The following is a 25,443-nucleotide window of genomic DNA, read 5'->3' as shown; positions in this document are numbered from 1 at the left end:
TCCTCCCCTCAACCTTAGCTAGCTAACATACTGCATCTAAAGTCAATTTGGTGACATCAAAGTGATGACAAAAGGTTTTGCTACTAATTATTTGCCTCCTTTTGAATGTCATTGTATTTCTAAGCCACTGTAATGCACTTGACAGAATCTTCATCAGCGCTCATTGACGATGGATTGAGTAGAATGCTCAGTCGGGCATCAAAGTCCAAAACGAACATTCAAAACAATATTGTGACGAAACATGCAAACCATGAATATGCAGAAGAGAAATTATTTATCTACACGTCATTAGTCTCCTGTCTGCATATCCTCTGAGTATTACCTAATTGCTCCAACACATCTTGCCTGATTCTTAAAGCGTCCGCATGCTACCCAGCCGAAACAGTTCGGTAGAGTTCGTTCATATTATTATGACGACATTCTGTGACGTTTTGGACTTCGGTGAGGTGTTTTTTGGCTGTTCGGGCACACAACATTTTTTCTGGAGGCAAACCGAAGTTCGGAGCCGGAATCTACGCCCCTTCGTCGGTGATTGGTTAACAGTAGGGATTCTTCAATAAAGTCTCTGTTGTCATTCAACAAGAGCCGACTCGTTTTCATGCACATTTTTTAATTGAAGAATACTGCACAAAACATCTTAGTTAGATGTAAAATTGCGCGACTAAGATCTCGACAGCAAAAACGTCAAAATTAATGACAGATTTCTTAAATTACTTCTGACTATTTTGAGGAAGTGGCTACGGCGTCTCAAAATGGACAAACAGTACTATTGCCGCTTTCCCTCGTAGGTATTTTAAGGGAGTACGCTAATGCACTCGTTCGGGTTATGCTTTGAACATTACATTTTTGTCATTTAGCAGACGCTCTTATCCAGAGCGACTTACAGTTAGTGAGTGCATACATTTTCATACCGGCCCCCCGTGGGAAACGAACCCACAACCCTGGCGTTGCAAGCGCCATACTCTACCAACTGAGCTACAGGGGACACACCGACTGTGTCATTGCGCGAAATAGCATGCAGCATCGTCTAGATATGTGTGCAGCAAAAGTTCAACATTCACCTTCTGCTACCATTTCTGCAACCTGTTTACGCATATGTTGGATAAATCCAATGTATGCACCACACAGAACACACTGCAACTGCCTCTGCAACGCAATGCTGCAAGGCAAACAAAGCGTTCCATTGGAAATTAATGTACTTCTGGTGTACCAAAACGCATTGCTCCTTCGGTGTGTTCGAAGCGTTAGGCATCAGCCAAACTGAAGCATGCCAACGCCTGAGTTGATCCGAAAACACTTGAATGAGTTATACCTGCCGGAACGCATACTACGGGTGGGTGTTGTCTATGGGATAGAAATTCTGCATAAAATGTAAATGCTTTGGAATGTTATTTGTCAATTCCTGTGAGTTTTGACTAAATCTTTCGAAACGACACTGAGTGGTCTCCCCTGACCTTCTTTCTGTACGTGGTGAAACTGGAAATCCCATAAAATGAAAGCACGTTGAACATGTGCGTGCTGCTTCACTGCCATCAGGAAACCCATCTCACATTCACTGCATAGCAGCACACAGGTCTGGTCTGGGGCTTCCGCCGTGGTTTCACTTATTTACATTGGCTATAGTTGTCCCGTTGAGTCACTCCTTGGTGTAAACTGGTCTGAAATGGCAGGTGTGAAATATAGTATTTTTCGTATCATTCTTGTCTCCTCACATACTTTATTTATGTCTGTCTATGTCTCTCTCTTCCTCCCTCTCTCTATTTCTTCGCTATTTTCTCTCTCTGAGAGGAACTAGCCCTCCCCCTGTCCTGCTAGGCGTGAGGAGCTGAGCTAAGGTGAGTGGTGAAATGAAGGGGCGTGGAGAGGCAGAGGGAGACAGAGCGTTTTTTCTTTTAACATCAGCAGCTGCTGACTCAGCAGTTTCTGAACGCAAAATGTCAACCCTCCAGCCTGCCTGGCCAGCAGCCAATCCGTTTGGAGAATCGATTCCATTTTAACGGTGTGCTGTGAAGTGGCCTGATGTATGGCTGGGGTTGTTTGTGTGCACAGAGGGGGTTTGCAGGCCTTGTGGAGTGTGTGTTTATGTGGGTTTTCTGTTGTGCCATAACAATTTTATATGTTTTTTTGTGTGAAACTGAAGTTAGAAATAATAAAAATGTGTTCATACTTTTGCCATGCCTTATTTGTCTTGAGAAATGTTGGCTTTTTGCATAAGACTTCCAGCTGCTGCGTTTGGCCAAGTGACAGTCGTTAAGTCTGAAACCTCTCATATTTCAAATGCCTAGCGGCGTACCGAATGACACTTACTTACAGAGGAGGAAAAATGGACTGTGGACCAAATTCTGGTTCATAAATTAGTCATTAGTCACTGAATCGTTTATGTGTATATGCGGTATCAATCACACAAGTTAACATGTAATTTACTGTTCAGTCTCTAGGGACCATCACTGCTGGGATTGGGTGCATGTAGGCCTATCTATCTGTAATGGAGGTTATTCAATGAGATTCATATTTCCTGCTTGTTTTTTGTCTCCAGCCATATACTTCGCTATGTACAAACATACACGCACAGAACTACCAAAACCTGCTTTAGTGTGTAAAGGTTACCAGGGCCTGAGGCATACATGGATCTAAGGTACGACACACACACGTCTCTGTCTCTCTTCTACTCCCTGTAAGTCTCACTCTTCATCTCCCTCAGTGGGAACCATTCTGTGGTTTTGTTCAGTCTGCTTGTAAAGCTGGTAGACGGCTGCTGCTGGCCCTCTTCCAATTAACTCAGTTTCACCTCTTTCTCTCTCTCTCTCTCTCTCATTCTCTCTATACCTCTATTAGAAAAGCACACATGCACGTGTGCACGCACAAACATTGAGTGTTTTTTTCTTTAAATCTGTTTTTCCATCATTAGTTGTTCTGCCAGATTATGTCCTTGCCAGCACTTATTGAATGCTCAATGAGAGATTGCAGGATGAAGTTTTAAGGCCAACTATTACCCCGTTATGGAAAATGTGGTATCCTAAATGAGATCCAAAACATATCCACTGTAACCCTGTCTATTCTGGTTTCAGGTAGTGACCTCATACAAGTACTTAGGAGTATGGCTAGACAGTACACTGTCCTTCTCTCAGCACATATCAAAGCTGCAGGCTAAGGTTAAATCTAGACTTGGTTTCCTCTATCGTAATCACTCCTCTTTCACTCCAGCTGCCAAACTAACCCTGATTCAGATGCCCATCCTACCCATGCTAGATTACGGAGACGTAATTTATAGATTGGCAGGTAAGGGTGCTCTCGAGCGGCTAGATGTTCTTTACAATTCGGCCATCAGATTTGCCACCAATGCTCCTTAAAGGACACATCACTGCACTCTATACTCCTCTGTAAACTTGTCATCTCTGTATACCCGTTGCAAGACCCACTGGTTGAGGCTTATTAACAAAACCCTCTTAGGACTCATTCACCCCTATGTGCCCAATAATGTTTGTACCATGTCTTGTGCTGCTACCATGTTGTGCTGCTGCCATGTTGTGTTGCTACCATGTTGTTTTCATGTTGGGTTGCTACCTTGCTGTGTTGTCGTGTGTTGCTGCCATGCTATGTTGTTGTCTTAGGTCTCTCTTTATGTAGTGTTGTGTTGTCTCACTTGTTGTGATGTGTGTTTGGTCCTATATTTATATATATATATTTTTTAGCCCAGCCCCCGTCCCCGCAGGAGGCCTTTTGCCTTTTGGTAGGCCGTCATTGTAAATAAGAATTTGTTCTTAACTGACTTGCCTAGTTAAATAAAGCTTAAATAAAAAATAAAAATATAAATGTTCCTCTACCACCAGGTGTCACTATGCTCCTCCACCTAGGGGAGATGTCAATATTACAATGCACAGCATTCTAAAGTTAGAATATCCATGATGATCATATCCATACATAATCACTTTGAGGACTAATAACAACGGGATGTTTTACAGTCAATGGAAAGGATTTTGTAATCTACCATAAAGGATTGTTTTGCAGTTTGTGTTTGTGTATCTGTGTAAACCTGTGTGAATAGTGTGTAGCACATATTTGACTATTTAGCTTATTTACAGTTGGAAAGGGCAGAGAAAATGATTCCCTCTGGGCAGTGACACACACACACTCTCTCTGCTAACATCTATCAGGCTCTAGACTCCCTCTGTGTAGGGAGAAGGATGCTGTGCTTAAATCTACTGCCTGCAAGGACCTAGCAAAAGATGAATCACTTTCATTTTGTATTTCATTCACACCACCATGCATTTGACTAGAAAGTGCTCTGCTTTTAGTCAAATGAGACAAAATCCTCTGCCTATTTTGTTCACATACAAAGTACTTATAAAATAGATGCAATTTTCCATCTGACCTGACAGAACCCTAGCTGTGTGTTGAAGGTCTGTCTGTCAGTGGCCAATATGAGTGCATAGCAGAACATAGAGGGTACAAAGGCCTACAAATCTGAGAAAAGTTTATCTCACTCTTGGCCTTGCTGCTTCCTAGAGCTGGGCTTCTCCATCTCTTCAACTTCCCATTGGTTTTCTCCACTTTATTCCCATTGAGACCCATTGAAGGCAACATGTGCACATGTTGCTCTATTCTTGTGAACACCTGTTATGTGGTTCAATGTGGTTCATCAATAGGCTATGTACTGACTACATATTATGTATTGTAGTGCTATTTAGAAATAGATCACATTGCTCTAACAAAGGCTACTTCTGTTACTACTAGACTACTACTAATGGTGATTATAACAATAGCATATAACATGATAATAGGTAGGGAAATAATAATAATAAAACATTTCTCCTTCATCTATTTATTATTATTATTGTTGTTATTTGATCATCAATACAGAATTAGATAATTAGATAATTTAATTGCCTTACATTTGTTAGGTTAGGCTATAATATGCTGGTAAATTCACTTACTGAAGTAGGGCCAATATATTAACCCCCGATGTTGACATTTAAAATAGTTAAGGTAAGGGTTAAGGTTAGGGTTAGGTAAGGGTTATGGTTATGGTTAATGTTAGGGTAAGGGTAGAGGTTAAGGATATGGACGTCCCAAGGATCCCGGATAGCACTGACCGAGCTTAGAGGGGGAGAGCAAGCGAAAGACACGAGAGAGAGAGAATGAAAAAAACTGCGTAGCGAACAGTTAGAAAGAGACCGGAGAGGTTCCTATTCTGGGTCGTACGGACGTTGTTGAGCTTTCCCTTACTTTTATGCAAAAAGACAACTCAATTGATCGTCTTGTCAAGGTAGGTTTGTTAACTATGTAAGCTTCGAGAAGATTTTGGACAAGCATATTTCGTGCAGACGGTTTCTATTGCGAAATAATGTTCTGACAGTGCTTTGTAAACAAACTATGTGTGGCTCTGCGCTCTGCTGTCTTTTAGGCTGTCCAAGCGTGGTTAGAATGTCACATGTGAACCTACAAATTTAATTTTTTTCAGTTTACGATATTGATGGAGTGTATTGTTAATATAATATATACTTTGTTATTGGTGTTTGTTGGCCCTTTCTCATATATAGCCTTTCTCATATACAGCCTGTTGATTCAATATATATATATATATATATATATATATATATATATATATATATATATATATATATATATATGAATAACACGGCTGAGTCCAACTCCCTCCTGGGAGTCAAGCGAGAACTCGACTGCACTAGATTTTCTTCAACATTGCACAATGTTTTTAACATAACATCTTAAAGGCTATATTATTAACATTATTTACATGTAGGCTATAACACATGTTATACGGATTATTCAAATAGCTTGTAGCCTAGGTCAAACGCAAATTGGAATGTGAGTTTATTCTATCAAACCGTTAGCCAGCGCCGAGGCGCATGTTATGGTGTAATGAATGTGCGTATGTAACTCCTCTCAAGAAGTTGTGTAGTAGCCTAACAGGTGAAAGTTGAACTTGAATTGCACATCTGTGTTAGTTAGGTAACTTTATAATTTAGATAAGAACTAGATAAATAAATGATCAATGCCGATGCAAAAAATATGGTGTGTCAGCCTGTCAATGTAGAAATAAGCAGTTGTATTATTATTTATCCTGGACAAACAGTTTTATTAGTATTTTATTTTAATTATTTTAGAGAAATACGCTATATATTATTGGAATGACTTTCAGTGCAACAAAGAAACTATGAGTAATTATCCACTCTAAAGTGTTTGTGGAGATGGCAGATGATGGGCTCAGAATATTTTTCTGAGATGTTTTTTATTTTATCCAAGTTTGCTGGTGAAAATGGGCTCATACTGTTTTTAAATTAACGGAATCAGTTGACAAAATGTTAACAACCATGTGATAATACACAACTGTGCATAATGACACATACTTGCTACTGTAGGCTATATGGGCTGCAGACTTTCTATTTGGTGTTTATATGCTGGTAAAGTAGTCCAATGTGTATCTTATTGCACCTGGAGAGCAATGCAGCCTGGCTAGTGGCCAGGTGATGCAGTCAAGGTGTGACATTCTCTCTGCTCCTGTTTATTTGAGTGCTTTATGCCAGTTGTTCTCCAAGCCTCCTTACCACAACTGAGTAAACATGGGGGTTTGGAACACAAACAATGGATTTAATTTAAGAGGCTTTATGTCAATGATTCAACATTTGATCTGGAATATACAAGCCACTTCATTTAGTTGGCCTAATAGTCTCTCAATCCCTCATTGACATGTGTCAGTTAGTGTTTTAGTTGTTTTATAACAAAATGGCCACACAGGATGCTGTGTCAAATGTGGTCAGTCGTCATAACAATGAAAACAAATAACAAACGTGTACTGTATGAGTAATCGCTCTGAGCTGGTGAATCAAATCACATTCCACTTGTTATTTTATTAGAATTGTTGGCCCTTTAGTACCAAAACTGACATTGTGTTTGCTGTCTTATTCCTCTCCTGTGAGAAATGAGCTCAACATATTTTGTACGCAATGGGCTTCAACTAACCTGAGATTAATTTATTCACACTGTGTTATAAAGGGAGCTCATTCACTTGTTTTCATCACATTTGGTGGTATTGGGGTTAGGAGAAGCACCATCACAGAATCGATGACGTGGACGTCGATTAAGGCAGCCCCCCTCACCTCTCTGATTCAGAGGGGTTGGGTTCAATGCGGAAGGCACATTTCGTTGGAATGCATTCAGTTGTACAACTGACGAGGTATCCCCTTTCCCTTTCCCTAATTAATGTCACAGAAGCCACTGATGTGTTTGCATTAAAATTCCACTGAAAGCAGTGCTGTATGGTTTTGGTTGTTGTCACTTAAGACATGGACATGTCCCATAATAGTACACTGTGTGACTCACATGTCAAGGAATGCAATTGTAACCACATACATTGATGTTAAAGTGTATGACTAGACTGTCATATGGCTCTACCTTACAAGCACAGACAGGTCTCTGTATAAAGGAAATACCCCTAAATTGTTGATGTGTTGATGACTAAAATGTCAATGTCACTGCAAGCTTTGATTGCTGATAAGATTTGTGTGTGTGTGTGTGTGTGTGTGCGCGTGCGTGCGTGTGTGTGTTACAAACGCACAGAGTACGGACATTGATGTTTGTATAAAGAAACTCAGATAAAGAAAGTCATTACTTCCTGCGATGCAGTGTGATTGCACCCCACCTTGTCCCTGTGTAGCCTGCCTCTTTCATGTTATGATGACATTATACACACACCAACTGACAGCAGCACAGGTCAGGATGCTTTGATGAGTGTTTTGCTAATCAGGGGTAACAGTCAGGTGCACTACCTGACTTCCTTGACCCCACCCACCACCCCTTGAAAATTAATGGATTTGGTAGATGTTTTCATTATTTTGACCTCCTGCAGTTATAGTTTTGCCTGACGACTCATTCTGAATTTAACTCTGCTGCTCTATGGATCGCTCCATACATTCATTGTGGAGAAGAAATGGTAGTAGGTGTGGTGTTTGGCCGAAGTGATGTGGATGGGTAGTCAGGCTAGTTATAATTGGAAGAGAAAATGTAAACTCTACTATAGCCTACTAGCTAGAAAGGTATCTCCAAACACATTTGTGCTAGTAGAAGCTGTTTAGCTGGTTAAACAAAGGTTAGCCATGTGTTGGCAAAAACTAATGTCCAAGTCAAGGAAGCTTACCAGCAGCCTTACCTGCTTTTTCAAGTCTATGTCAGATACTCCAGTGAGTGTAATTAGCTCCAATTACTGTAATTTGCTCAATATTAGGAGTTCAGAAATCAAGTTGGCATAGTTGGAAAGAAGATATTGGCCTCTTTCCCACTGTATGTATGCAATTTAAAATGTGTTTATTCTGTTGTTGCTAGTGATATTCATAAAAACAATCCACTTTTTTTCGTAAAAAAAGGATCCCCGGTTGAATACCCCTGATCTAGCTGATCCCATATCTCCTCTGCAGCATAATACCTACCCTGACAATCCACCACCCACAACCCCTCCTTATTCCTCCAACACCATTCCACCATCCAGGGCTCTGACTAGTTGGGTACCCAACATCAGGTAATCTTGCCTGTTTGGATTGATTTCTTTCCTCTCATTAGAAGTAAAGATTGAAAGAGGGATGCTTGCAGTAAGGATGTTCCTGACCCGAGTGCTCCTGTCATACAATGTTCACTACTATCTACTGCTTCTCTCTGGGCCTGCATGCTCTTTAGTAGATGAGGACTTCTGAATATACTGTCGACTTTGGCTCTGTTTTATTACTTAGATTTTATTTTTGAACGGTTTCTGTCTCTGTTCCCTTTGCTATTTGGCTGCTTATAAGCTCTGCTGTATTACTGTATTGGGCTTTCTGTCCTGATGACTGCAAAATATTTGTTGTACTAGATCCTGTTGATTATTTTCTTAATGGATAGTTTGCCCAGCTTCATCTGCACAATTTTGATGTTTTCACTCTATAAAATAAATAAGCACTAGGTCAGACATCAATGAAAACCGTTATGATAAACCATAAAGGATTGTTTGCACCACTTAACCCTGACCCACTTGGCATTATGTGAAGCGCTGCCTGGGGAGCCCACACAGTTAATTCAACTGGACTATGTAACTGGCCATTTCCACAGCCAAGGCAAAGTTTCAGAGGTCGGTTTGGGTCTGGCAGGCGTGGACAGTTGGCATGCCGGGCACGCATGAGCACAGCCTATCCTAGGCAGGGAGGGAGCAGAAACAGACACAGAGACACAGCCCCAGAAACAGCAGGGGAACAGGGGAAACCCTATGCTTAAGGATCCAGTCTCTCAACAGGCAGGGCAGGCCATGTGGTCACAGCATGCCCGTGTGCTTAGCCAGGGTTCCCCCACTTTATCTCTTTCCCTGCTACCAGGCAAGCCATGGCAGGGATACTGACCTGATGGGTCTTTACTGGAAGTGGTGGAGGAAAGAGGAATATGAGAGGTTTTGGTGCATGGATGGGGTGCTCTGATGCTGGTTAAGAGGTATGGGTAGTTGAAGTATTCCATGCATGCCTGTGATTAATTCCTGGACATTTTCATTCTGTGGTTTCCATGGCGCCGTGAGGTCGCCTAGCAAAAGAGCTCTCTACATATTTTAGGGCTGACCCCATTTAGTCGACTGGTGGATTGTTTGGTCGATAGGCTGTTGGTCGAGCGAGATTTCTTTAGTCTAGCACTTTTTTTTTTTTTAATGGTGCACAGGACACCTGTCTGATTCGCGCCTGTCTCAGTGGACTAATCCAATGCGGAAGCTACGGGGATGGCACAGTCCATCACTCTAAGACATGTGATGCTGAAATTGTATATGGTTATACTATGTTAAAAATAATGGTGCAACACTAATAAATCTAATATTATTTTATAACAAATGCTCTTTCTCCCGCGTTGGGTACGGTCGCTGTCTGCGGTTCTGAAAGATAATCTTCAGTGCGCCGTAGAATTGGTTCCTTTCCCTATGTTGCTATGTGCATAATAGCAAAGTTAACCAGCATATTGGGATTGAGAACAATGTGGCAGAGGCAGCAGCAGCAGAGACAAGAAAACAGCCCTTGCCTTAGCCTAATTGTCTAAGAAAATTGAGGAGAGAGGAAATCCCAACTTAATTAGGTCTATAATCAATAGCCTAACTGTTAAATCTGCCTGGCTTTATAAATCATCCATATATATCTACAGAAATAAGATAGATTTAGCTTCTGTTGCCTGTTTGAGTGTTTGTTTAATAGCCTACTGATTCATTGAGCACCAAGCCTCATGCAACGGCAAAATGTCAGATAAAGCAATTTCACAGATTCGGCAGTTTTTCATCTTTGCTATGCTGTAATAAAGGCTTTACACATTTCTTTTTCGTTAGAACAGACTGTTATTACTTCACATTTATTTAGTGCTGTTTACACTGTTCCAAATAGGCAGAACAATTATATTGTAATCTAACAGCACCTGTTTGTTACACATAATATGCACGCAGCTCTTGCTCCTATACCCTCCTTTTTCTTGATATCCTTCTTATTGTTATTATTACAATCATTATTATGATCATCATTATAATAAGTAATGTCGTTATCATTAGTAGGCTTAGTATAGCAGCCTTGTATAACCACCATCGAGCTGTAGGCCTAAAAGCGCATCCTGTTTAGTCTTAATACCGTAACTTACTTAGGCCTATATTTCAATATATAGGCTACTGTATCGATCAATCAATCATTCATACGTTCATGCCATCACACAGCATACGAGACTGTCAACGGGTGCTGAAGGTGGGTGTGGTGTGTGAATCAGGCGCAGGACGCAGAGGCTCAGTCCAAAGGCTTTAGTGCAATATTCACAAAAGACATAAGCCCGAAGGCGAATACACGGCGCACACAGGCGACAAAACAAACGGCGCACTAACATGTGCAAAAGAACCTCTCCAAAACACTGGAGGGAAAATAGTAGCTCCAACACGAAACAGAAGAACAATCACACACAAAGACACACACAACCAACGAGAACTAAATAGGACACTAACGAGGACTAACAAGACACAGGTGTACAACATCAAGACAAAACCAAACGAACATGAAACATAGATCGGTGGCAGCTAGTACTCCGGGGACGATGACCGCCGAAGCCTGCCCGAACCAGGAGGAGGAGCAGCCTCGGCCGAAAACCGTGACAGTACCCCCCCCTTGACGCGCGGCTCCAGCCGTGCGCCGACCCCGGCCTCGGGGACGACCAGGAGGACGCGGAGCAGGGCGCGCGGGATGGTCCCGGTGGAACTCCGACAGGAGAGATGGGTCTAGGATGTCCCTCCGCGGCACCCAGCACCGCTCCTCCGGGCCGTACCCCTCCCACTCCACGAGATACTGGAGACCCCCATCCGGCGTCTGGAGTCCAAGATGGACCGAACGGTGTACGCCGGAGCCCCCTCGATGTCCAGTGGGGGCGGAGGAGTCTCTCCTATCTCATTGTCCTGGAGTGGACCAGCTACCACCGGCCTGAGAAGAGACACATGGAACTAGGGGTTAATATTCTTATACTCAACAGGTAGATGTAACCTATAACACACCTCGTTCAATCTTCTCAGGACTTTAAAGGGCCCCACAAACCGCCGACCCAGCTTCCGGCAGGGCAGGCGGAGGGGTAGGTTTCTGGTAGAGAGCCAGACTCGATCTCCGGGTGCGTACACCGGCCCCTCACTGCGGTGGAGATCGGCGCTCGCCTTGTGACGAAGGACGGCCCGCTGCAGGTGGACGTGGGCAGCGTTCCACGTCTCTTCCGAGCGCCTCATCCAATCATCCACCGCAGGGGCCTCGATCTGGCTCTGCTGCCACGGTGCCAGAACCGGCTGGTAACCTAATACACATTGGAAGGGGGTTAGGTTGGTAGAGGAGTGGCGGAGAGAGTTCTGGGCCATCTCAGCCCAGGGGAGGTACCTTGACCACTCCTCAGGCCGGTCCTGGCAATACGACCTCAGAAACCTACCCACATCCTGGTTGACACGTTCTACCTGCCCGTTACTCTCCGGGTGGTACCCTGAGGTAAGGCTAACCGAGACCCCCAAACGCTCCATGAACGCTCTCCAAACACGGGAGGTAAACTGGGGGCCTCGATCAGACACTATATCCTCAGGCAGAGGGGAAGGTCTGTCTCAAAATCCACCGAGAGGTGGGACCATGGTCGTTGTGGAACGGGCAGGGGTTGTAACTTACCCCTGGGCAGATGTCGGGGCGCCTTACACTGGGCGCACACCGAGCAGGAGGAGACATAAACCCTCACATCCCTAGCCAAAGTAGGCCACCAGTATTTAGTGCTAAGGCAATGCACTGTCCGGCCAATACCCGGATGTCCAGAGGAGGGGGACGTGTGAGCCCAGTAAATGAGTCGATCCCGAATCTCGAGCGGAATGTACCTCCGACCCTCAGGACACTGTGGAGGGCTGGGGTCGGTACGCAACGCTCGCTCGATTTCGGCATCGACCTCCCATACCACCGGTGCCACAAGGCAAGACTCCGGTAGTATGGGAGTAGGCTCAACGGACCTCTCCTCCGTGTCATACCGCCGGGACAGCGCATCTGCCTTACCATTCTGGGACCCAGGGATGTACGTGATTTTAAATACGAACCTGGTGAGAAACATACTCCATCGAGCCTGGCGAGGGTTCAGTCTCCTCGCTGCCCGGATGTACTCCAGGTTCCGATGGTCAGTCAAAATGTACTCCTGAGTGGCGCAGTGGTCTAAGTCACTGTATCGCAGTGCTAACTGTGCCACTAGAGATCCTGGTTCGAATCCAGGCTCTGTCGCCGCCGGCCGCGACCGGGAGACTCATGGGTGGCGCACAATTGGCCCAGCGTCGTCCAGGGTAGGGGAGGGAATGGCCGGCAGGGATGTAGCTCAGTTGATAGAGCATGGCGTTTGCAACGCCAGGGTTGTGGGTTCGATTCCCACGGGGGGGCAGTATAAAAAAATAAATATGTATTCACTAACTGTAAGTCGCTCTGGATAAGAGCGTCTGCTAAATGACTAAAATGTAAATGTAAAAAAATGAGGAAAGGGTGTTGAGCCCCCTCAAGCCAATGCCTCCACACCTTAAGGGCTTGAACTACAGCTAACAGCTCCCTGTCCCCAACGTCATAGTTACGCTCCGCCGGGCTGAGCTTTTTAGAATAAAAAGCACAGGGGCGGAGTTTAGGTGGCGTGCCAGACCGTTGAGAGAGAACGGCCCCTATACCTGCCTCAGACGCGTCCACCTCAACCTGAAAGGGTAATGCGGGATCCGGATGCGCCAGCACCGGAGCCGACGTAAACAGGTCCTTCAGTCTCCCAAAGGCCCTGTCCGCATCAGCTGACCACTGCAGGCGCACCGGATCCCCTTTCAGAAGGGACGTGATGGGAGCTGCCACCTGTCCAAAACCCCGGATAAACCTCCGGTAGTAATTCGCAAAGCCCAAGAACTGCTGCACCTCCTTTACAGTAGTTGGGGTTTGCCAATTACGCGACAGCGGACACACGATCCACCTCCATTCTCACCCCCGACGCGGACAACCGATAACCCAAAAAGGAGACCGACTCCTGGAAAAACAGACATTTCTCTGCCTTGACATATAGGTCGTGCTCCAACAGCCTCCTCAATACACGACGCACCAGGGTTACATGCTCGGCTCGGGTAGACGAGTACACCAGAATATCATCAATGTACACGACCACCCCTTGTCCCTGCATATCCCGGAAAATGTCATCTACGAAGGATTGGAAGACTGATGGAGCATTCATCAATCCATATGGCATGACCAGATACTCGAAATGACCTGACGTGGTACTAAACGCTGTCTTCCATTCGTCGCCCTCCCTTATGCGCACCAAGTTATACGCGCTCCTGAGATCCAATTTTGTGAAAAACCGCGCTCCATGCAATGACTCCGTCATGGTCGCAATCAGAGGGAGTGGATAACTGTATTTCACAGTAATCTGATTGAGACCACGGTAATCAATGCACGGGCGCAACCCTCCATCTTTCTTCTTCACAAAAAAGAAGCTTGAGGAGGCGGGAGAAGTGGAGGGCCGAATGTATCCCTGTCTCAAAGATTCGGCTATGTAAGTCTCCATAGCTTTTCTCTCCTCTTGAGACAAAGGATACACATGGCTCCGTGGGAGCGCTGCTCCTGCCTGGAGATCAATCGCACAATCCCCCTGTCAGCTTCCTGCTTCCCCTGTTTGTCTCCTGGCCTCTAGAGGTCAGCTGTGTTCCCCTTTGCCTTAGTTTTTCCTCATGTGTCCTAATTAGCTTATCTATGTCACCTGTGCCTTGTTTCCCCTTGAGTATTTTAGCTGTGTGTTTTCCCCTTGTTTCTCACTTGGTTATTGCGTCCTGTCTATGTGTCTCCTGCTTTGTCCCACCGTATCAGTCCTAGTAAGTTATTCAAAGTTATCTTTAGTTTGTTTTTCTCCCCTCGGGGAGTTGTTTTGTTTTGCCTCCTGTTTTGGAACATTAAATCTACTTACCTGGAGTATTGCCTGGGGTGTTTCATTTGGGTCCTACAACATCTCCTCTGTGGCTAAGGGGTAGTACCCCCAGCTCTACACATTTGAGACCGGAGTTCTAGCCCGGCTTGTGACAGAGACATTCTCAACTCCTGGCCGAAATGATGAGTTCCCTTCACCAGCTCTTTGAACGCCTCCTTGGTTCTCCCCCTTCCCCCCGGTCACCTCCCAGTGACGACAGGCCTTCTCGGTTGGCGGAGCCCCGACTACCACCTCCCAAGCCCTTTTCTGGGGATCCAAGCTCTTGTCAGGGTTTCCTCACCCAATGCTCCCTCACCTTCGAGCTCCAACCCTCAAGTTTTCCCACAGACCGTTCCAAGATTGCCTACCTCATTACCCTTCTTTCAGACAAGGCGCTCGCCTGGGCCTCTGCGGTGTGGCAGTCCCAGGAGGCCTGTTGTGACTCCCACGCTGCATTTGTAGAAGAGTTCAAGCGGGTGTTCGATCATCCTGTCAGTGGGCGGGAGGCTTCCAAGCGCCTACTGTCTCTCCGTCAGGGCCCCCCGAAGCACGGCAGATTTTGCCATTGAGTTCCGAACCATAGCAGCAAGGAGCGGATGGAATGATGAAGCGCTGAGGGTCTGCTTTCAGGGAGGGTTATCTGAGCCCCTTCAAGATGAGTTAGCCACCCGTGAACCAGCTGAAGATCTCGAGTCCCTCATAGCCTTGGCCATCCGCCTGGACAATCGTCTAAGAGAGCGGAGAACGGCTCGCCGTCAGGTGTCTCAGTCCCAAGTTCCTCTGAGCAGCTCTGTTTCTCCTGTTTGGACTCCGTCATTCAGAGCTGCCCCGGCTCCTGAACTGCCCCAGGATTCCCCGGAGAGCATGCAGCTAGGCCGTTCCAGGCTTGCTTCCAACGAAAGGGAACGTCGCATGAGGGAGCGTCGGTGCCTCTACTGCGGGGTTGCCGGCCACTTCCGCTCCACTTGCCCCGAGCTTTCGGGAAACGCCTGTCCCCGCCCAGCTACAGGAGGGTTGTGATGGGGAAAATTAGAGCTCCTCCTACTAACGCGGTCCTAGCTATTCCAGCCACTCTGTCCTGGGAGGGCCACCAGCATCGGGTCCAGGCTATGATCGATTCCGGTGCCGCAGGTGATTTTATGGATGTAACCTTGGCTAAGGAACTTAAGATTCCTACCCAACTACTTCCTCAACCCCAGGCAGTTACAGCCTTAGATGGCAGACCTCTGGAACCAGGAAAAGTTACTGAGGCGACTCAGTCCCTGCGACTTACCATCTCTCAACACCAGCAGGAGGAGACCTTCTATCTCATTGACTCTCCCGAGTATCCTATTATCCTGGGTCACCCTTGGCTATGCAGACATAATCCCCAGATCGACTGGCCTACTGGCACCATTCTTAGCTGGGGTCCCACTTGCCAACTCACCTGCATGCTTCAGAGTTCCTCAGCCCCTAGTACCCAGTTTCAAGAGTCTGTTGACGTCTCCCGAGTCCCCAGTGTTTACCATCGGTTCAAAGCAGTGTTCAGCAAGGCCCGGGCTACTGCCTTACCGCCTCATCGCACTTATGACTGTGCCATTGATCTACTCCCTGGGTGCTGCCCTCCTAGAGGTCGGATCTTTTCCTTGTCCTCCCCGAGCACGCAGCTATGGACACCTACATTAAGGAGTCCTTGGCAGCCGGCCTCATCTATGCCTCTACTTCCCCGGCTGGGGCGGGCTTCTTTTTGTTGAAAAGAAAGACGGGGGTCTGAGGCCTTGTATTGATTACCGGGGACTCAACAAGATCACGGTTCGGAATCGATACCCTCTTCCTCTCATGGCCACTGCTTTTGAGCTGCTTCAAGGGGCTTCCATTTTTACTAAGCTGGATCTCCGCAATGCTTACCATCTCGTGCGGATCCGGCCAGGAGACGAATGGAAGACGGCGTTCAACACGCCCACGGGACACTATGAATATCGGGTGATGCCGTTCGGGCTCACCAATGCCCCCGCAGTATTCCAAGCCCTGATTAATGATGTTCTCCGGGATATGCTTAATCTGTTCGTCTTCGTGTACCTGGACGATATCCTCATCTTCTCGAGGTCACTGAAGGAGCATGAGGGGCATGTTAGCCGGGTTCTCCAGAGGCTCCTTGACAATCACCTCTACGTTAAGCCTGAGAAGTGTGAATTTCATGTTTCTCAGACTCAGTTTCTCGGGTTTATTGTCACTCCCGGGCACCTAGAGATGGATCCCAAGAAGGTCAAGGCGGTCCACGATTGGCCCACACCTGCCACGGTCAAGGAGGTTCAACGGTTCATTGGCTTTTCTAACTTCTATCGGAAGTTCATCAAGAATTTCAGCTCGGTGGTAGCCCCCTTGACGACGCTTACCAAGGGAGGAGGGACCAAGATTCACTGGGGTCCGGAAGCAGCAGGGGCCTTCGAGGATCTCAAGCGCCGCTTCACTTCTGCTCCGATTCTGGTGACCCCTGACCCAGAGAGACCTTTCGTGGTGGAGGTGGACGCCTCAGAGGTGGGGGGTGGGAGCCGTCCTGTCACAGAGGGGTGCGGATGGGAGATTACACCCTTGTGCCTTCATGTCTCGCCGCCTGTCTGAGGCCGAGCGCAACTACCACGTGGGGGGATCTAGAGTTGCTTGCGGTTAAACTGGCCTTGGAAGAGTGGCGCCATTGGCTTGAGGGGGCTCAGCACCCTTTCCAGGTTCTCACAGACCACAAGAACCTGGAATATCTCCAACAGGCTAAGCGGATGAACCCTCGGCAAGCACGATGGTCCCTTTTCTTTAATCGATTCCAGTTCATCCTGACTTACCGACCTGGCACCAAGAACGTCAAGCCGGATGCTCTGTCTCGAGTCTATTCTCCCGAGGTACAAGAGAAGCCCTTGGCATCGATTATTCCGAGGTCTAGGATCGTCGCACCTCTTCAGTGGGAACTAGAAAGAGGGGTACGAGAAGCTCTTGCCCATGAGCCCGATCCAGGCGGTGGTCCTGCCGGTCGCCTGTTCGTTCCTCTCTCGGTTCGGGCCCGCATCTTGCAGTGGGGTCATGAGTCGCCCTTGACATGCCATCCTGGCAGTGCTCGCACACTGGAGTTCCTCCGACGGCGGTTTTGGTGGCCGTCCATCAAGAAGGACGTGCAGGTCTTTGTTGAGGCCTGCCCTGTGTGCAACCAGGGAAAAGTCGACACGCCAGCGACCCCAGGGACTGCTCCATCCCTTACCTGTTCCTCGAAGGCCATGGTCACACCTTTCTCTGGACTTTGTTACGGGACTTCCTCTATCCCAGGGCAACACCGTCATCCTGGTGGTGGTAGACCGTTTCTCTAAGGCTGCCCGGTTTATTCCCCTGCCCAAGCTGCCCTCGGCTAAGGAGACTGCGGAGCTCCTCATGAACCATGTCTTCCGGATATTTGGCATTCCCCTGGACGTGGTCTCTGACCGAGGTCCCCAATTCTCGTCCCGGTTTTGGGGGGCCTTCTGCAGGCTTATTGGGGCCACAGCCAGCCTATCGTCAGGATTCCATCCAGAGTCTAATGGCCAAACGGAACGGATTAATCAGGATCTGGAGACCACCCTGCGGTGTATGGCGGCCAGTAATCCCACGTCTTGGGCCACCTATATTATTTGGGCTGAATATGCCCACAACACCCTCCAGTCCTCAGCCACCGGATTGTCCCCCTTCGAATGCCAGTTCGGTTACAACCCTCCTTTGTTTCCAGAGGAAGAGGCGCAAGTTGGTGTTCCCTCGGCCCAGCGCTTAGGCGGACCTGGAAGAAGGCCAGGTGTACCCTCCTTCGGACCTCCCAGAGATACCAAAGTCAGGCTAATCGCCACCGCCGGACGGCCCCTAGTTTCCGAGCTGGTCAGAGAGTTTGGTTGGCCACTAAGAACTTGCCCCTCCGGGTCGAATCCAAGAAGCTTTCCCAGAGATACATCGGCCCTTTCCGCATTTCTAGAAAGGTTAACCCTGTGTCGTATCGTTTAGTTCTGCCTCGCTCCCTTAGAGTTAACCCCACTTTCCATGTTTCACTCCTTAAACCTGTCTTGTCTTCTCCTTTTGCCCCCCCACACAGACCCCCGCCACCTCCCAGGATCATAGACGGCCAGCCAGCCTACACAGTCCGCCGGATACTGGACTCCCGGAGGGTCCAGAACTCTCTGCAGTATCTGGTGGACTGGGAGGGCTACGGGCCAGAGGAGCGCTCCTGGGTTCCGGCCAGGGACATCCTGGACCCAGGGTTGATCCGAGATTTTCGCACCCTGGGGCCAGGGTGTTCTGGAAGGAACGTCAGGAGTCGTTCCTAGAGGAGGGGGTCCTGTCAGCTTCCTGCTTCCCCTGTTTGTCTCCTGGCCTCTAGAGGTCAGCTGTGTTCCCCTTTTGCCTTAGTTTTTCCTCATGTGTCCTAATTAGCTTATCTATGTCACCTGTGCCTTGTTTCCCCTTGAGTATTTTAGCTGTGTGTTTTCCCCTTGTTTCTCACTTGGTTATTGCGTCCTGTCTATGTGTCTCCTGCTTTGTCCCACCGTATCAGTCCTAGTAAGTTATTCAAAGTTATCTTTAGTTTGTTTTTCTCCCCTCGGGGAGTTGTTTTGTTTTGCCTCCTGTTTTGGAACATTAAATCTACTTACCTGGAGTATTGCCTGGGGTGTTTCATTTGGGTCCTACAACATCTCCTCTGTGGCTAAGGGGTAGTACCCCCAGCTCTACACATTTGAGACCGGAGTTCTAGCCCGGCTTGTGACACCCCCTGTCTATGAGGAGGCAACTGTGTCGCCCTAGTTTTACTAAACACGAGAGCTAAATCCCCATATTCAGGCGGAATGTGCAGTGCGGGCACTTGGTTTGGACTTTCCACCGAAGTCGCCCCCACGGAAACACCCAGACATCGCCCCTCGCACTGAGCAGACCACCCATCGAGAGCCCTCTGTTGCCACGAAATAGCAGGGTTATGGGTGCTTAACCAGGGAATTCCCAGCACCACCGGGTACGCAGGAGAGTCGATCAGATACAGCTGTATAGTCTCTTCATGACCCCCCTGCGCACACATCCTAAGTGGCGCTGTGATCTCCCTAATCAGCCCCGACCCAACGGGCGGCTATCTAAGGCATGAACGGGAAAAGGGTTTTCAACAGGTAGGAGAGGGATCCCTAAATCTAAACAAAACTTCCGATCAACAAAATTCCCAGCTGCGCCTGAATCTACTAGCGCCTTATGCTGGGAATGAGGTGCAACCTGTGGAAAACAAACAGGTATACAAAAGTGCGCAACAGAAAGCTCTGGGTAAGTGGGACGTCTACTCACCTGGGAGGCCCCCCCAGTGCGTGGCCTGTTGTCTTCTCCCCTGGAGAACCCTCCCCAGCACCTGGCCGCAGTGTGCCCTCCACGACCGCACTTGGTGCAGGAGACAGGCCCCCTCGGGCTCCTCCTCCTCCTTTCTCTAGCGCCGGCACCCCCGAGCTCCATAGGGCTCGGCTCGGAGGTGCCGGAGGGCGGAATGGAAGGACCCCCTCGGGACGTCCCACGGGTGGCCAGCAGGGTGTCCAGACGGATGGACATATCGACCAACTGGTCGAAGGTAAGATGGGTATCCCTGCAGGCCAACTCACGTTGAACGTCCTCCCGTAGGCTACATCGAAAATGGTCGATGAGGGCCCGTTCATTCCACCCTGCGTCCGCCGCTAGAGTCCGGAACTCTAAAGCAACGCCTGTGCGCTCCTCCTCCCCTGTCTCAGGTGGACTAGACGCTCCCCGCCGCTTTGCCCTCAGGTGGATGGTCGAACACGGCCTTGAAGCGACGGGAGAACTCGGCGTAGGAGATGGTGTGGGCGTCCATCTTCCTCCACTCGGGCGTTAGCCCACTCCAACGCCTTGCCCGTGAGACAGGAGATGAGGGCGGAAACGCTCTCGTGTCCCGAGGGCACCGGGTGTACAGTGGCCAGGTAGAGCTCCACCTGCAGGAGGAACCCCTGACACCCGGCAGCTGTTCCGTCATACGCCCTCGGGAGCGAGAGCCGAATCCCCCTGGGTTCCGAACCTGGGACTGGTGGACCGGCCGATGGGGTGGGCAGGGTAGGTGGAGTTGTGGGTACCCTGCTGGCCTCCCATCGGTGCAAGGTGTTGATTACGTCCTGTAGAGCGGTCTCCAGTTGTCTTATCTGGCCATCTTGCCCACGGATATGCTCCTCGAGCGACACAGGCGTCACTGCCGATCCTGCTGATTCCATTAAGGTGTGTGATTCTGTCAACGGGTGCTGAAGGTGGGTGTGGTGTGTGAATCAGGCGCAGGACGCAGAGGCTCAGTCCAAAGGCTTTAGTGCAATATTCACAAAAGACATAAGCACAATAAGCCCGAAGGCGAATACACGGCGCACACAGGCGACAAAACAAACGGCGCACTAACATGTGCAAAGAACCTCTCCAAAACACTGGAGGGAAAATAGTAGCTCCAACACGAAACAGAAGAACAATCACACACAAAGACACACACAACCAACGAGAACTAAATAGGACACTAACGAGGACTAACAAGACACAGGTGTACAACATCAAGACAAAACCAAACGAACATGAAACATAGGTCGGTGGCAGCTAGTACTCCGGGGACGACGACCGCCGAAGCCTGCCCGAACCAGGAGGAGGAGCAGCCTCGGCCGAAACCGTGACAGAGACATTCATGCTTTGAAATGCAATCAAGCATTTTAGTTTTAAAATTAAATAATAAAGGGAGCTTTGATTAATTTGCCTAAACAATAAATAAAGCGCAATTCACGAATGCATGCAACTGTTTTTAGTCTGCTGTAATAAAGGCTGTATATATATTTTTCCCCATTAGAACAGACTCTCTGGTACACTTATTTATTTAGTGTTATTTACACTGTTCCAAATTTTCAGAAATAATTATAAAATTGTAATCTAACAGCAACTGTTTGGCACACATAATACTCACACAACGCTTTCTCCTATACCCTCCTTTTTCTTGATCTCTTTTTTGACTTCCCCTACCCTCCTGAGCAACCAGTAAACATTCAACCGTTTCGAGTTTTTTTTTCACTTCCTCCGCATCCATTTTGCTGTCGACATTACTGTGTTCGGAGTTTATTATAACCAATTCATTTATGTGATTATGATAGGCCCTATTCGGCACATGCATGCGATGCTTACATGTTTCACATGAAGTGAGCAAGGGTTGAGGGAATAGGCAATGGTTTTTCCTCAACAAATTAGGGATTTCGGTAACAGAACATTTCAGTCAGAAACAAGTAGGAAACTAAATGGCTGAAATGATGTTGCAGCTTCAGCACGGACAGCGCAATAAAGACTTACAATTGGTCGAAAGAACAGGACGAATCTCGGTCAACCAAGATTATTTTTTTAGTCGGGGACAGCCCTAACCAATTTTAATAGTTGTAGGTGTTTTTTGACAATCGTTTTAAATCCACTTTTAATTTTGTTATCAAATCAAAGTTTATTTGTCGTGTTACTCGTGTACACAGTTCAGCAGATGTTATAGTGGGTGCAGCAAAAATGCTTATGTTTCTAGCTCTTAACAATGCAGTAAAATGTCAAACAAGTACACAAATAATCAACATTTAAAAAAACTAAAAAATGGCGAAACAAATCCAATTAACCCAAATAGCACTCTAACAGTAATACAATCTATATGTATCTACACCGGATGAATTTACACAATATATACTAAGAATGATATGTACAGTCGTGGTCAAAAGTTTTGAGAATGACACAAGTATTGGTCTTCACAAAGTTCGCTGCTTCAGTGTTATGAGATATTTTTGTCAGATGTTACTATGGTATACTGAAGTATAATTACAAGCATTCCATAAGTGTCAAAGTATTTTATTGACAATTATATTATGTTTATGCAGAGAGTCAATATTTGCAGTGTTGACCCTTCTTTTTCAAGACCTCTGCAATCCGCCCTGGCATGCTGTCAATTAACTTCTGGGCCACATCCTGACTGATGGCAGCCCATTCTTGCATAATCAATGCTTGGAGTTTGTCAGAATTTGTGGGTGTTTGTTTGTCCACCCGCCTCTTGAGGATCGACCACAAGTTCTCAATGGGATTAAGGTCTGGGTAGTTTCCTGGCCATGGACCCAACATGTCGATGTTTTGTTCCCTGAGCCACTTAGTTATCACTTTTGCCTTATGGCAAGGTGCTCCATCATGCTGGAAAAGGCATTGGTCGTCACCAAACTGTTCTTGGATGGATGGGAGAAGTTGCTCTCTGAGAATGTGTTGGTACCATTCTTTATTCATGGCTGAAGCCCACTCCCTTGGCTGAGAAGCAACCCCACACATGAATGGTCTCAGGATGCTTTACTGTTGGCATGACACAGGACTGATGGTAGCGCTCACCTTGTCTTCTCCGGACAAGGTGTTTTCCGGATGCCCCAAACAATCGGAAAGGGGATTCATCAGAGAAAATGACTTTACCCCAGTCCTCAGCAGTCCAATCCCTGTACCTTTTGCAGAATATCAGTCTGTCCCTGATGTTTTTCCTGGAGAGAAGTGTCTTTACTGCCCTTCTTGACACCAGGCCATCCTCCAAAAGTATTTGCCTCACTGTGCGTGCAGATGCACTCACACCTGCCTGCTGCCATTCCTGAGCAAGCTCTGCACTGGTGGTGCCCCGATCCCGCAGCTGAATCAACTTTAGGAGACGGTCCTGGCATTTGCTGGACTTTCTTGGGCGCCCTGAAGCCTTCTTCACAACAATTGAACCTCTCTCCTTGAAATTCTTGATGATCCGATAAATGGTTGCTTTAGGTGCAATCTTACTAGCAGCAATATCCTTGCCTGTGAAGCCCTTTTTGTGCAAAGCAATGATGGCATGTGTTTCCTTGCAGGTAACCATGGTTAACAGAGGAAGAACAATGATTTCAAGCACCACCCTCCTTTTAAAGCTTCCAGTCTGTTATCCTAACTCAATCAGCATGACAGAGTGATCTCCAGCCTTGTCCTCATCAACACTCTCACCTGTGTTAACGAGAGAATCACTGACATGATGGCAGCTGGTCCTTTTGTGGCAGGGCTGAAATGCAGTGGAAATGTTTTTTTTGGGATTAAGTTCATTTTCATGGCAAAGAGGGACTTTGCAATTAATTGCAATTCATCTGATCACTCTTCATGACATTCTGGAGTATATGCAAATTGCCATCATCAAAACTGAGGCAGCAGACTTTGTGAAAATTAGTATTTGTGTCATTCTCAAAACTTTTAATCCAGAATATAAATAAATATGCGGTGTGTACAGTGGTGTAGTGGAGGGTATACGCAGGTATACTCTGTATACCCACTTATTTTTCAGTGGGCATTGCGTATACTCACTTCTTAATCCCCACTGTACGTATCAATGTAGTGTAGTGGAGGTATACGGCGTATCAATTAATAAGGCTGATGGAACAGAACAGAATGTTTAGCTTAAAATGTTGATGAACTATTATTTGTTCACATTTTTGCAGCAGAAATGTACACACAGCAGTAGGCCTACGTGTGAATGTTCCAAAATGCAATTTGCGGGAAAACACCTTTCTAAAATGCACACCGCACATGGGCAGAGAAATAAATATCAGTTAGGGGGGATTTAATGATGCAACAACTATCATGGGTTGCTAATATGATTAGGATAATGCCTTTGGCTGCTAGACAATGAAGGAAAGTTGAAAGAAAATAGTCTTTATAAAAAATTATTGCCTCCACATTTCTATGGTGGGATTTTGTCTATAGGCTACTTTGATGCAAGGTAAGACATGCTTCATAATATGAAGTAAAATGACCAGGTTTCAAACAAGTAAGGAACAGGAAAAATATAGCGACGCTAATGAAAGGCCTAACCGTCTTTTGGTAAATGGAAAGGCTTTCCCAAAAACCTTCTCTATTAAATGTTAACTAGCTACAAAGTAGCCTATGCCTACCTGTCAGAATGATATTATGATTATTTGAGTCAATCCAGTGGCCAACTCCATCTCATGTGCTACAGAAACACCACTAACCAAACAGCAGTGCTAGGTGCCTGCACACTTGAAATAAAGGGTAACTACTCTCAAAATTCTAAATTTCTTAGATTTTTCCCAGACCTCAAAAGTGGTCTCCTGATGTGGTTTAATTATTGTTATGGACTTAGAACATAGATTTTTTTTTTGGTCTGTTTGGAAAATGTTTTGGCAAAATTTGAGTACACCCACTTCTCCAGGCACCACTACACCACTGGGTGTGTATAAACATTGTAACTAAAATGCAATGGACAGTGCATTCGGAAAGTATTCAGACCCCTTGACTTTTTCCACATTTTGTTACATTACAGCCTTATTCTAAAATTGATTACATGTTTTGTTTTCCTCATCAAGCTACACACAATTCCCATAATGACAAAGCTAAAACTGTTTTTTAGTAATCTTTGCAAAGGTAAAATAAATAAATACATGAAATATTACATATACATAAGTATTCAGACCTTTTACTCAGTACTTTGTTGTAGCACCTTTGGCAGCGATAACAGCCTCAAGTCTTCTTGGGTATGAATCTACAAGCTTGGCACACCTGTATTTGGGGAGTTTCTTCCATTCTTCTCTGCAGATCCTCTCAAGCTCTGTCAGGCTGGATGGGGAGCGTCGCTGCACAGCTATTTCCAGGTCTCTCCAGAGATGTTCGATCGGGTTCAAGTCCGGGCTCTGGCTGGGCCACTCAAGGACATTCAGAAACTTGTCCCAAAGCCACTCCTGTGTTGTCTTTGCTGTGTGCTTAGGGTCGTTGTCCAGTTGGAAGGTGAACCTTCGCCCCAGTCTGAGGTCCTGAGTGCTCTGGAGCAGGTTTTCATCAGGGATCTCTCTGTACATTGCTACGTTAATCTTTACCTCGATCCTGACTAGTCTCCCAGTCCCTGCCGCTGAAAAACATCCCCACAGCATGATGCTGCCACCACCATGCTTCACTGTAGGGATGGTGTCAGGT

At 46.8% G+C, this 25,443-nt stretch overlaps 1 protein-coding gene across 1 annotated transcript in view; it reads left to right on the top strand.

Moving 5' to 3' along the window:
- The first annotated feature begins 5,106 nt into the window (after positions 1-5,106).
- The window catches only part of LOC121569580 (signal transducer and activator of transcription 5B), an 82,061-nt gene continuing 61,724 nt past the window's right edge, over positions 5,107-25,443 (top strand). Inside the window, exon 1 of the mRNA XM_041880671.1 lies at positions 5,107-5,266. The gene's annotated coding sequence lies outside the window, so the exon portion shown is untranslated. The remainder of the gene's footprint in view (positions 5,267-25,443) is intronic.

This window comes from Coregonus clupeaformis, chromosome 30 (genome assembly GCF_020615455.1).
Source record: "Coregonus clupeaformis isolate EN_2021a chromosome 30, ASM2061545v1, whole genome shotgun sequence".
Lineage (NCBI taxonomy): Eukaryota > Metazoa > Chordata > Actinopteri > Salmoniformes > Salmonidae > Coregonus > Coregonus clupeaformis.
The sequence above is the reverse complement of the archived record's forward strand: the minus strand, read 5'-3'. Positions and strand labels throughout refer to the sequence as shown.